Genomic DNA, 12,520 nt, shown 5'->3' on the forward strand with positions numbered 1-12,520 from the left:
CTCTGCTGCGAGTAAACAGAACTGTAAGTCTTGATAAGCCATATAGAAAATGACATGCGCACACACACACACACACACACACACACACACACATATATAGCAGTTTGGTGCAGTATTTTGGCTTATTTGTTAGAAATATAAGTTTCAACGTTGTTTTAAACATACACATTTAATAGCGTTTGACAAACTGACTGTTAGTATGACTGTAATTATTCACTCTCTCCACCCCAGTTTCCAAACCCCATGTCACATCCATAATCCTGAAACACATCATTGGCTCAGTTCTTCTCATCTCTATTTCTCTGTCCCTGAAACCTGGCTGGGACTTGCAATTTTTGGCCATGAACGTGGCAGGAGTGGCAGTGCTCCAGACCTGAGCCTAAGCCGCATAAGGCACTGTATGTACACTTTTGTTCTCTCACCTGGACCTCTTAGGTCATCAGGAAAAGACCCCCAGGTTGGTCTGCTGGGGGAAGAGATGCCGAAAGTAGAGCCAGTAGTCTAAGCTGAGTTGTCCCACATCAGTCAACAGCCAACAGCCAACAGCCAGCTAACTGCCAGAGACATGTGAGGATGCCTAGGTCAAGCTTAGAACTTTTCTGCCGAGTCCAGTGAATATAATCCAAAACATCTAGCTCTTCTGCAGAGTATGAGCTAGCAAACACTTTATTGAGTACACGTACATGCAGGATATCCTAAGGGTACAGCCTGACAACTTTTCACAAAGAGAACACACTCGCCCTTGTAACCTGTACTCAAATCAAGGACGAGAACATAAGCTGAACCTCAGAAGCCCTCTGGAACCACCTTTCACTCAGAGCCCACTGCCTTGAGGGTAACGGCTATGACACTTAATAGCCTGCTTAGTCTTGACGTTTTTCTCAAATTTATATATGTTGCAAAAAAAGGAAGTTTGTTGAATTTTAATTTTGTTTCTCATGTTACTTGGTTTAAATTATGTATCACTTTTAAATTAAAAATAGGTAAGTCAAGTAATTCCATCCTACAATATTTTGGCTGAGGCTGCTGAGCGCATAGGGCTGATTGTTTCTCTAAAAATAATAACTGAAAAAAAGAAGAGTGAGAGTAGAATACAAAGAAAACTAAAGGCGTTGCTAAATGGAAAATTGTACATTAAGAAGAGAAGTTTCAAGATAGATTATGTATCATCATAATGTTTGAATACTTTATTACTGGTTTTTAAATAAAATTCTAACTTGCTTCCATTATGGATGTCAACATATAATGGCAATTCATGGTGTTACTCATTTTAGCTTTAATCATTACTACAAACAATTTTTTATTTTTTATTTTTATTTTTTAAATAATTTATTTGTTTATTTATTTTATTTTTTAGAGAGAAGGGAAAGGGAAAGAGAGGGAGAGAAACATCACTGTGTGGTTGCTTCTCACTCGTGCCCCCAACTGGGGACCTGATGTGCAACCTGGTAATGTGCCCTGACTGGGAATCGAACCAGCGACACTTGGCTCGCAGGCCGATGCTCAATCCACTGAGCCACAGCAGCCAGGGCCTACAAACAATTTTTTAAATGATCAAAAAAGAATTTTAATATTCATTGCTTTGTCAGTAGCTGTTCTAAGTCCTTTACTGAATGATTTTCTCAAGATCAGGAAACTAGGTGGTCAGGTTAGGATTCCAAATAACGGATGGTTTCAGACATCCCCATACTCTCAAAGCAAGATTCTGACAAAAAGTCTTTTAAACAAAGACTTGATACAGAACCAATGAAGTCATTATCACTGGGTGTTCAAGAAGTACATCTGGATGGGTTTTTAATGCTCTGTTCTTAAAAATTAGAGAAGACAGTATCTCTGAACTATTTTAGCTAATCTACATTTCTGAATACTTTTAATTGAATCTTATCCCATTTCTAATATTTATTATGCTAACTAATAAGACACTGTTTAATCAATATAACACTTTTTTATTTATATGTTAATTAAGAAAGTGCTGATTGTTGAATGAAATACGGATAACCTACTGATATTTAATAGCCCAATCTACAACATGGCTATTTTTTTTAAAGCTAGCTGAGTGCTCTCAAACTGTGCTTGCTTAATAGAATTTGTTATGTCCTCACACTTAGGATTAAACTATATGTAACTGGCATATACATAATAAACCTTTCACACCAATTATACCAAATATATGAAATATCTTGTATTTAAGAAAAAAGGCTGTTACTGATGAAAATAAAATATAGTCAAGATTGTGTCATTAAAATGCACAGTATATTTTAAATGTAATGATCCATTAAGAAAAAATTCACTAAGGTTTTAGCAAGCCTAGAACTCCCATAAAACATAAGAAATATTTAACCTATTTTTTTAATTACAATTTTTTCTTAGCTGCCATACCGTGCAGAATTTCATAGAGCCAATGCACATTACAGTAGTTATATTTAATTATAGCTATTTTCAACTGCAAAAATTTCATCATTGGCAAAGAGAAAATTGATGAACAGAATATGTTATTATTAAAATTTAGATTATGGTTATACATTGATTTTGAAATGCAGTTTTTGCCAATTTTATCAGAGACCACTCAAACTTTAAATCAATATTTTGAAAAAATGTTACTTTGGGGTAATAATGGCAATACCTATAATGTTCATTCTTCCTTGATTTTGGTGGAAGTGTCATTCAATAATTTTAAGATGTGAAAATAATATAACATCATTTTTCAGTTGAAGCTTATTGCTCTTAAACCTCCCTGCCAAGAATCATTGTTGTAGCAATGCATTTCAATGTTACCTGCCTACCCAGTCTGATACCAGTGGTGGGTACAAATAATAACCATAGGATATGATGGACCATACAATACACCTAAAAACCAAAGGAAACATTTTATTAAATTTAATATTTATTGCAATTATTCCACTAAAATTCAGTCCTCTTATACCCCCTCCCTCCAGCAATCACCAACAATCTTTTCCAGGTCCATGAGCCCTTTAAAAATAATGGACTGCTTCAAGAATTCGTGTGTCATCCTTGTGCAGGGGCAGTATTAATCTCGGTATCATTCTAATTTTAGCGTACATGCTGCAAAAGAGAACACAGGAAACAATTTTTTAAGTGAAATAATAATACTTTAAAAGTAAAAAGATATGAGTGATATTGAAGATGTCTGATGAGTATCTTTATGATATACAGTATATAACTTTCTTAGTCCCTTTGTTTCTATAGACACTTATTTTGTCTTTACACTTCTTTGAAATTTAAGATGATTCTCCTGGGACCCTTATTTTCTTCATATATTATGTCATAAACTTGGCCATTATATAAGATACCGGCTCTACATCACCACTTTCCTGACCATTTGTCCAGCCTTGTCTTACCAACTCCTCCCTTCAATGCTGTGCATCAGGCTCAATAGTCTGCTACCTCACAAGAAAACAAAACTCCCACCTTAGATCTTTTGTACATACTTTTATGTCTGCTTGAAGGTAATTTTCTCTCTCATCTTCACGTGACTGAAACCTTACTCTCCACTGCTCAGCTTACCATCTCCCACTGAGGCAATCAGGGAAAATGCATCTTAGTGGATTTGCTGGCTGCCGGAATCTGAAGGTCCCTTAACATTCTGTTTCTCTATCATGACAGCCTGCTCCAACATGTGAGAATTTTATGTTCCTATCACAGATTGTGCTTTTATACTGATGGACATAGATACAACGTATATAAACTAACATTTGGTTACTTGTTTACTGTTTATCACCTATTTTGCCTTAATTTATACACAATATATTGTCTAATGTTTTATTGTACCAATGGCAAATATGAAGCCTATCACAAAGAATGAAAATAATATTTGTAATAATTTACTGGGGTTATCTTAATCTCTGTTCATTCTAGGAAACCTTAAATCACTTTTTTATGCATGTTATAATTAGGTTTAAAAAGTAAAGATTCCCAAAGAATAAACAATAGTTATTAGAAAACGCAAACTCTGAAAAAAATACTAAAATATAAGCCTTCCCTAATCAGATATGTAAATTTTCATACTCAAGTTATTTTTATATATTATCTCCCCCACTTCTTCATTCCTAGTTTCCATTCCTCCAACCTTGTTTACTTGCTATTCCCTGAATAAAGAGTGCATTTTCTAGTATCTGTTCAAATATTACAACCCATTTCCCCACAATAACATGGTCAGTTATTTCTATAAGTTATTTATTATTTTGCTTAAATGCCACTACTCTCATTAATCTTTCATCTAAGAAGAAAGTATTTTTCCTTTTCCTATATCCATATAATTCACATTTTAGTCCTGAACTTAGTTGGAGGATTTCAAAACAAATGAAAAAAAATCTAGAAATAATTGTACTTAATGACTATTCATTCTCTCAACACAGATGTTCAATTAAATTTCCTAGTTTCCACACAGGATACCACAATAATATACAAAAGTTTCCTTTTTTTTTCTCTCATCTTGGCCTCTTCAAAACATGTCACAAAAGATATCAGGTTAACTTCTAAAATATCATTGTGACAGTATCATTTCTTGAAATAAAACACTGTAGGGCTGTTTTCTTCAGGCTGAATCTGATCTTTTTGATTTGGCAGATGGAAACTCTGGGTCTGCTTCTGGCAGAATTTTCCTTTTTTTAAGCCTTCATTCCATTCCCCACTTCCATACCCCAAAAGCCCAAACTGCTTGACAATTCTCTACAACAGCATTTCTCACGTTGGTTCTTCAGCTTGGGGGCCCTTCTCTCACTGTCTTCCTTTCCTTAACTCTTTTACTTTATGACATTTCAAAGAATATGCCCTAATTCAATCTTCAACCTCAGCGTCATTCATCACAGGCTCTTCAAGTATGTAGTTTACACATGCCAATACCAGCGTGTGTGTGTGTGTGTGTGTATGGGGGGGTTGTGTGTGTGCACTTTTATAATTCTACATGAATAGAACTGCAATCCTGCATTTGTCATTGGGCAATTGTATGACCTTGAACAAAATATCTCTCTGTATCTTGATTTCCTCCTCTGAGATATAAGGATGAGAATTGAATCTAAATTAAAGGGCCGTTATAAAAATATAACAACCATGTCTGACTCAATAAAGTATTTTACTAAATACTCCATCCTTACTTTGTTGTGATTATTAAATGTGTCATGAACATCTGCTTCTGTGTTTGTCTCTATTCCTAGATTAATTCTTTGAAAACAGAATTTATGGCTTGATTATTTTGGTGTCAGCAAAGCATAGAATAATGACAAGCACATATACTTATTCAAAACTTTTTAAAGAATGAAAAAATGAACAAATTAATTATTTTGAAAATATGAAAACTTTTGGACAAGAATACCATATTTTATATGTATGTGCTCTTTATTTTTCTTTATATATTTAATCAAGTAATATATATTTTAAATACATGTCATATTATTTAAAATCTAGCTATCATCTGTGTATTTAATAGCAACCCCTGGAGATAGTACTTCAACTCCAAATAAACAAACAAAATACAGGAAAACGACAGGCAGTGACACCTGTCCGGTGCTTTCAGACTGGCTTTGGCATTGATGCATCTTGTTTGCTTCCCTGTCCAGACTTTAGCTACATTTTTGTAATGTGAGCTCTGTGACCCAAAGGGAATTTACGTTTCAAACTTTGTACTTTTTAGGGATAACTTCTGAAGGGATGAGGAAAAGGAGTAGTGAACACTCAGATCTCATACATTTGTTACTTAAGCCATGAAAATGGATGATCGGTTTTGCTGAGGTCTGCAGTTGAGAAAGTAGTAGGGACTTTAGCAAACTGGCCAGTCTAGAGTCTTTTTAAAAGCTCATGTGAGTAGTCTCATAAACTTATACTCATTATGGATTGGAATTTTCAGTATGTAATTATGGGTGTGAATGAAAGAACTGGCTAGAGAAGGAAGAAAATGAGGAAAAGTTAACTATAAAACAATGCAATTTTATGAATTATACCTAAAGAAGTAAAAAAACAAAAACAAAAACATTTTTCCAGAGAAAAAAGTTTGAAACACATCAAGGTTGATCCTTATGTTTATTTTCCAAACCTTCATTTGAAATGTTAATATTTCTTAAAATCACATAGTCAATGATTTTAACTAAAATACAATTGATTTGTCTAAAGATATCTTATTCTGTTTGTTGACAACATCAGAATTTTCTTCCCTATTTAGGTATAATGAATTTTACATATATATATCTATATATAGATATCGTCGTCGTCGGCGGCGGCAGCCATCCGTCTCGAGAGACGATGGTGTAGCTTCTTAAGAGTCTATCTGCACCGCCGAGAATGGTTGTGCAGTCCGACTCGGGAGTGACACGGTATCTGTCTCCTCCCGTGTCGAATCGACATCTTGCGATGAAGCTACAGAGCCTGGGCAGGGTGATATGGAGGGTCTGCTGTTGCCCATGCAGCAGACCCCCCCTCTCTTCGCAGCTGAAGGGTCCAAGGGAAAGACGGAGTCAATACAGCTTGGCTTCAGGTGCGCCGCAGGAGTTGCCGGTGTTGACTACAACGTCAAACCGCCTTAGGGACTCCGGCTCTGGATTTTCTGTCGGGGTTTACTCCCTTAGCCTTTCCCCTGAAGAGGTATGCCGCAAGGCAGCGGAGGTTTTTTGGAGTCAGAGTTTTCCTTCTCTGATGTGCCCTGACTGGAAGATCGAACCAGCGACACTTGGCTCGCAGGCCGATGCTCAATCCACTGAGCTAAACCAGCCAGGGGTTATATATATATAGTATTTATATATATTTCCTTGAATTATAATTCTGTGAAATCAAGCAATTTTTCCATTTAACATTTATTTATATGTGGCACATTAATTAATAAAACTGGACCTTTGTGTCTCACATTTAAAATCAAATTGTAAGTAAAAAGAATCAATGTAACTTTTGTTTTGCTCTGTTTTGTTGAATATAACAGAAGGAAAAAAGTAAAGGAAGTCACTTTAGGTTATTTCAAAATTTGTCATAATATTGTGGACCAAAGAATCTCTACCAGAGCAGGAGGAAATTGAAAACAAGAAAAGAAACTAATGATTAAAAAAGTATAATGAGACTAGCTGACCAAAAAAGATAGTAAAGGAGATGTTTAAATTACTGATTTTTAAGTGATATTTTATTATCAATAAGCCCAGGATACTCATAAGAATCCGTATTATTGGTAAAAAGAGAAAATATCATTGATGATATGCAGATCAAGAATCAGCTTAGATGTATGTATCAATGTTCATCCATAAAGATAGATCAGTGTAATTGTCTGAGAATGATGGCTTCGTTTCTGGTATAGAAAAAATGTGCAAGTCAGTTGCTCTTATAGACCAAGTTTAACAGAGAAATATATTAATTTTGCATATTAAAAATGAAGGAGATAATAACATGCTATTTAAAGCAGTGTTTTTTCTCACTGTTTGTCGTCGTCGTCGTCGTCGTCGTCAGCAGCCGTCCGTCTCGAGAGACGATGGCGTAGCTTCTTGAGAGTCTATCTGCACCGCCGAGAATGGCTGTGCAGTCCGACTCGGGAGTGACAGTCCCTGCCGCACTTGGTACAGGTGAAGGCAGATGGCCGTTGTTGCTGCTGCTGACGCTGCTTCCGCCTCGATCTTTTCTGGACCGCCTCCTCGTTGCGCGCAGCCTCTGCACGTGACGTACCTTGCCTGACCGCGAGCCTCCAGGCTAGGCGGTCGTCTGCTTGAACTTCCCATGTGTTGAGATTGATGGAGCATTGTGTCATGTCCTTTTTGCAGATGTCTTTGAACCGCAGTTTTGGGCACCCTGTCATCCTCTGGCCTTCTGCTAGCTCGCCGTAGAGGAGGTCTTTGGGGATACGGCCTGCATCCATTCTTTTGACATGGCCGAGCCACCTGAGGCGTCTCTCGCTAAGAACTGCATGCAAACTGCTCATATTGGCTCGCTTCAGCACCTCGGTGTTGGGGACCTTATCCTGCCAGGCGACATGCAGGACGCATCGCAGGCACCTCATGTGGAAGCTGTTGAGTTTCCTTTCGTGCCTTGCGTAGGTGGTCCACGTCTCGCTGCCATAGAGGAGAGTGCTGCATACTCACTGTTTGTATAGTTGTATAATTGGAAAGAAAAAATCATGCTATAAAAATAACACAGAAGATCAATAAGGAATTCTACAAATAAACTCAAATTCAAGGGTTATGAAAAGTACAAAACAAACTACATTAACAAAAATAGAAAACCTTTGATTTGGATGCTTATAGGAGCTATATTGTTGTCTGGATAAGAATCATTTTTTCACCCTGGGTAAGTGAGTAGAAAGAGCTTTGAGAATGCTTTTATTAATTTTCAGGTAGTATTTCCATTAAAAAGAAAACAAACTGGAAACCCTGGGGGAAAGAGCAGTGAGAATTGGGTGAGCTAAAGGGAAAGACTGGAGAGAAAGATATTATTTGTAGCTATTTTTGTCTCTTAAAAGAAGAGCTGGATGTTAAGCTTGTTACGTTTATAGGTGGAACTATAAAATATCATACAGGTAGTAGACGGTGATTTTGGTAACAATGCAGTGCTACAGCATTGATATTTTAGGAAGGGCATGACACAGGATAAAAAGAAGATATTTTAGTAGACTTCAGTCATTTAGATGGCAAGATATATACATATTTTTCCATCTTCCATTCCACTCTCATTATCATTGATATACTCTGTCTCTAACTTCTACAGCTTATTTTTGTATTTCATGCGTGACTTTAGGCCATCAAGTACAAAGCAAGCATTTGAGGGCAAGAAGAGATAACTTCTCAACAAACTTATAGTCTGATGAGAAATAAAAACTAGTTAATAGTTTTTTAATGCGATGTAAATGTGAATATTAACTTATGCATGCTTTTATTTTCTCTTTTTTTCATTTTGACCACAAAAGTCAGATCTGTTAAGTCTCCAAGTGACAAATTGTTACAAGGGATACAGAGAAAACAGGTAACCAAATTGTGGCTTTTGATTTCATAAGCAGGAATAGAGTTATAAGAATTTTTTTCTGTGTGTGGAAAATTGTATGTTTCAAAAGAACTAATTTCAGAGCCCAAAATATTTATGATATTATGTACTGATATAGAAGAATAGAGGGAAAGGAGTGGGGGCCAAATAAATACTCTGAGAAAAAACCCTCACACTAAGTAAAAGTGATTTAGGGTCTTGAGGGAAGAGGACAACTGTATGACAAAAAATAAATAAACAAAAATTAAAGGGATCCCATATTTCTCAATTTGATTTGAAAAAGAGTAAATTTGAATTTTAAAAAGTCCAAAATAAGTGTAGAGTGATTTGAGAAGGCAGAAAAATAATCTTCAGGATCAAACATTTTAGATTCATCCTTTTTCTTTTTCCTTTTCTTCTCCCTCTCTCCCTTCTGTCCCTCCCTTCCTTCCTCCTTCTTTTTTCTTTCTTTCTTTTCATCTCCTACAGTATATTTAATTTCTCTAAAAGTGGAGTTAAGACAGCTCCCAAATATTAATGCAGGTGGGACGTGTGCTGGATGGGGGGAGGAAAAAGGAGGAGAAAATGACAGAATCTGTAAGAGTATCAACAATAAAAAATATAGAAGTTAATTTAAAATGTAAGCCCTAGACTTCACTCAGTAATCTCTCTTGCCAATTTCCAAATTTAGTTTATTTTTTGAAACCTTCAATATTTACCAAAAACATGAAATGAATATATTTAAATATATTCCTTTACATTTTACATATGAAATAATAAAGATCGAAAATGCCTGAGTAACGACAAAAATTGAAGAGAAAATAAGTAGAAAATATTGTATATTAATGAACATCAATTTATTCTATTTGTAAATCTATGTTATTTCAATTATAATAACTTTCTGTTGAAATCATCTTTAGATGTTGAACAAGCATTCATCAGAACTGTATTAGAAGGAAAGCAAACCTTAAACTGATAGTGGGTTTTGTAATCAATATGTGTATTAAGTGAGGTTTCATATATAAATATTTAAATAAAATATTTGCTATCTATTCTCTATTTCCCCTACTCATTTGATGACATTGTAATAGTAATGAAATCTACAAGTTTGTAACCATTAATTACTTTTCTTTATGCATCCATTTATGCCTATAATCTTATTTCACTCTAGGTACCTTATAAGAACTGTTCCCTACTTGAACTGAAGCCTTCAATTTCAACTTTTGTTACTTATTCAGAGTTATTTATGTGCAGACCTTCTATTTCTTCTTGCATATTCAGTTTTTTCTCTCTCTTATTCTCTTTGTATGCAAGTACAATGTCATATTTTCCTTTGCCTTTCCACACATTTACTTTCTTTCTTTTTACAGAAAATACTATAAGAAAATAACACCTTTGTAGCTTGCTCAAAACTCTTTCTCTTATTTTTCTTGTATCTTATCTAGCAAGATTTTTATCCCCTCTTCATCGAAATTGCTCTTGCTAAGGCCACAGTGTTTACATTCTTTAATCCACAACCTATCGTTCAGTTTTTATTTTACCTGAGACACTACTACTTGCTGGCTTCTAGGGCAAAGCTTTGTTCTACTTTAACTCCAATCTCACTTCACTCTCTTCTTAGTTTCTTTTACTAGTTCTCCTATCTAATTTTTTAAGTGAGACAGAGAGCCCATTCTTATAACATTGGTAAACTGATTCAAATTATATTTCTAGCCAGAACATTCCCCCTAAACTCCAGTCTTATACATCCAACTGTGTAATCAGAGCCCCCAATCCCTTGTCAAAATGCTATCTGAAACTTAGTAAATCCAAAAATAGAGCTCCAATACATATTTCTTCAATACATATTTGTTCACTAAGAATAAAGATGAATGTCTGAATAACATCTAAATCAATAGTTAATAGACACATTAAATAATGCTTTCTTTTTTCTTGCCTCTCCATTCTAAACCAACCTTTCTATAATTCATTAATTCTAGATGTGATTCTAACTTTACAAGATTAGGATGACAGTGGATCTAAGAAAAATATATGTATACATACATAACCCTCTATTGAAAACTACTTAATTGTTTTCTCCATGACATCAATCTACAGAAATTGTTCTCTAATAATATAATTTAAAATACTATACCATGCTTCCTAGGAGACTGGCACTACTGGAAAGGTGGGAGAACCTCCTATGGATTCTAGAGTATTTTTGTCTTTTAAGGAAAATGCTTAGGAAGAGAGATTGTATAAATTTTTAATGTAATCTGAAATATAGCTGCTTGGGTAATATAAATAATACCTCTCGATCCAGTTACTTAGTTATTTTCACAACACCATTTATTAAAAACAGACCAAAAAATATGAAAGGACCATGATTTACATAATGTCAGTGCATATAAATTTCATGCAAAGAGTATTAGATTTTTCCAGCATTGTGAATAAAGAGCAATAGAAAGTTGAAAGTAAGAAACTTGGTAACTCAGGGAAGAAAAGGACAGCGTGAGTATCTTTGGGAGAGGAATACAGATAATAAATGGTATAATTAAATAAAAGTTGATAGCATACACAAAACCCATCTTTCCCATTCTTCATGGAATTGCTTTTATCTCTTGCTAATTACTGTCATGCACATTTACACATTAAAGAAGATAACCATGGAACACAAGTAGACACATTATGAAAACAGCATATCAGAAGCCATGATGAAGATGGTGTCTCTAAGAATAAACTTATTCTTCAGCTCTATTGTTATAACAAAGATCATTTTCAGAATTTACGTATCCATAGAGTGATCAAGCCTTCAGGACTTTGACTGTAGGCACCAGCTTACTCTTATTTGAATGAAAACATACACAAAATAGAAAAATGAGTAAAGAGATCATGTCAATCACCTCTAACCAATGTTCTCCAAGTACTATTCTACCCATTTTCAGTTTGTTTGTTTCACTTTCAGTATACCATGTAAAACTTCAGTCATAGCACTACACATACCAGAGTTTAATACTTGAAGGTCTCATTGCTTCAATTCTGCACAAAGCTACAGGAACTTATCTGTAAGAGTTACCTCCCTCAAACTTTTTGTATATTATGTATATTTCACTGACAATATCAGAAAAGATCAACAAGAGGACAAGATGCAATCAGCAGTAATTCTAAGCATATTACAATTATTTTCTTATTTTCTGTTCCTTAAATAATACAGAATAATCAAATATTGACAGAATATCCAAACATGTAGACTTTTCATGATTCCCATTAACTATTGCATTGTAAATCCCTAGCTATTGAGGCACAGTGTTAATGTATGACACCAATCCTAGGAGGAAAAAAGCTAACTTTTTAACAAGCTAATCAACTCACATTTTAATGTGAGATATGATATTATAAATATAAGGAGTGTGTTCAAGTAATAAGTGTTGGAAGGCTCATCATCTTTTAATATTTCCCTAGGAAAAAAACTGAGTGTTCATATTCTCTCCTTCCTCTGTTTTTGGTTTTAACAAAGTTCATCTTCAACACAAACTTCTTTGATTGAACAGATATACTTTAAGAAAGCATAGTTGGCTATTGTAGTTTATATGGTCAGTAA

The 12,520-nt window shown here is 34.8% G+C and overlaps 1 non-coding gene across 1 annotated transcript; it reads right to left on the reverse strand.

The window, feature by feature from the left end:
• Positions 1–2,975: 2,975 nt before the first annotated feature.
• On the reverse strand, positions 2,976–3,079 carry LOC150008252 (U6 spliceosomal RNA). Its single transcript, XR_016511500.1, has one exon. It is a non-coding gene; the product is annotated as a U6 spliceosomal RNA (small nuclear RNA).
• Between the last annotated feature and the right edge of the window lie 9,441 nt (positions 3,080–12,520).

This window comes from Furipterus horrens, unplaced genomic scaffold, assembly GCF_987537825.1.
Source record: "Furipterus horrens unplaced genomic scaffold, mFurHor1.1.pri manual_scaffold_5, whole genome shotgun sequence".
Lineage (NCBI taxonomy): Eukaryota > Metazoa > Chordata > Mammalia > Chiroptera > Furipteridae > Furipterus > Furipterus horrens.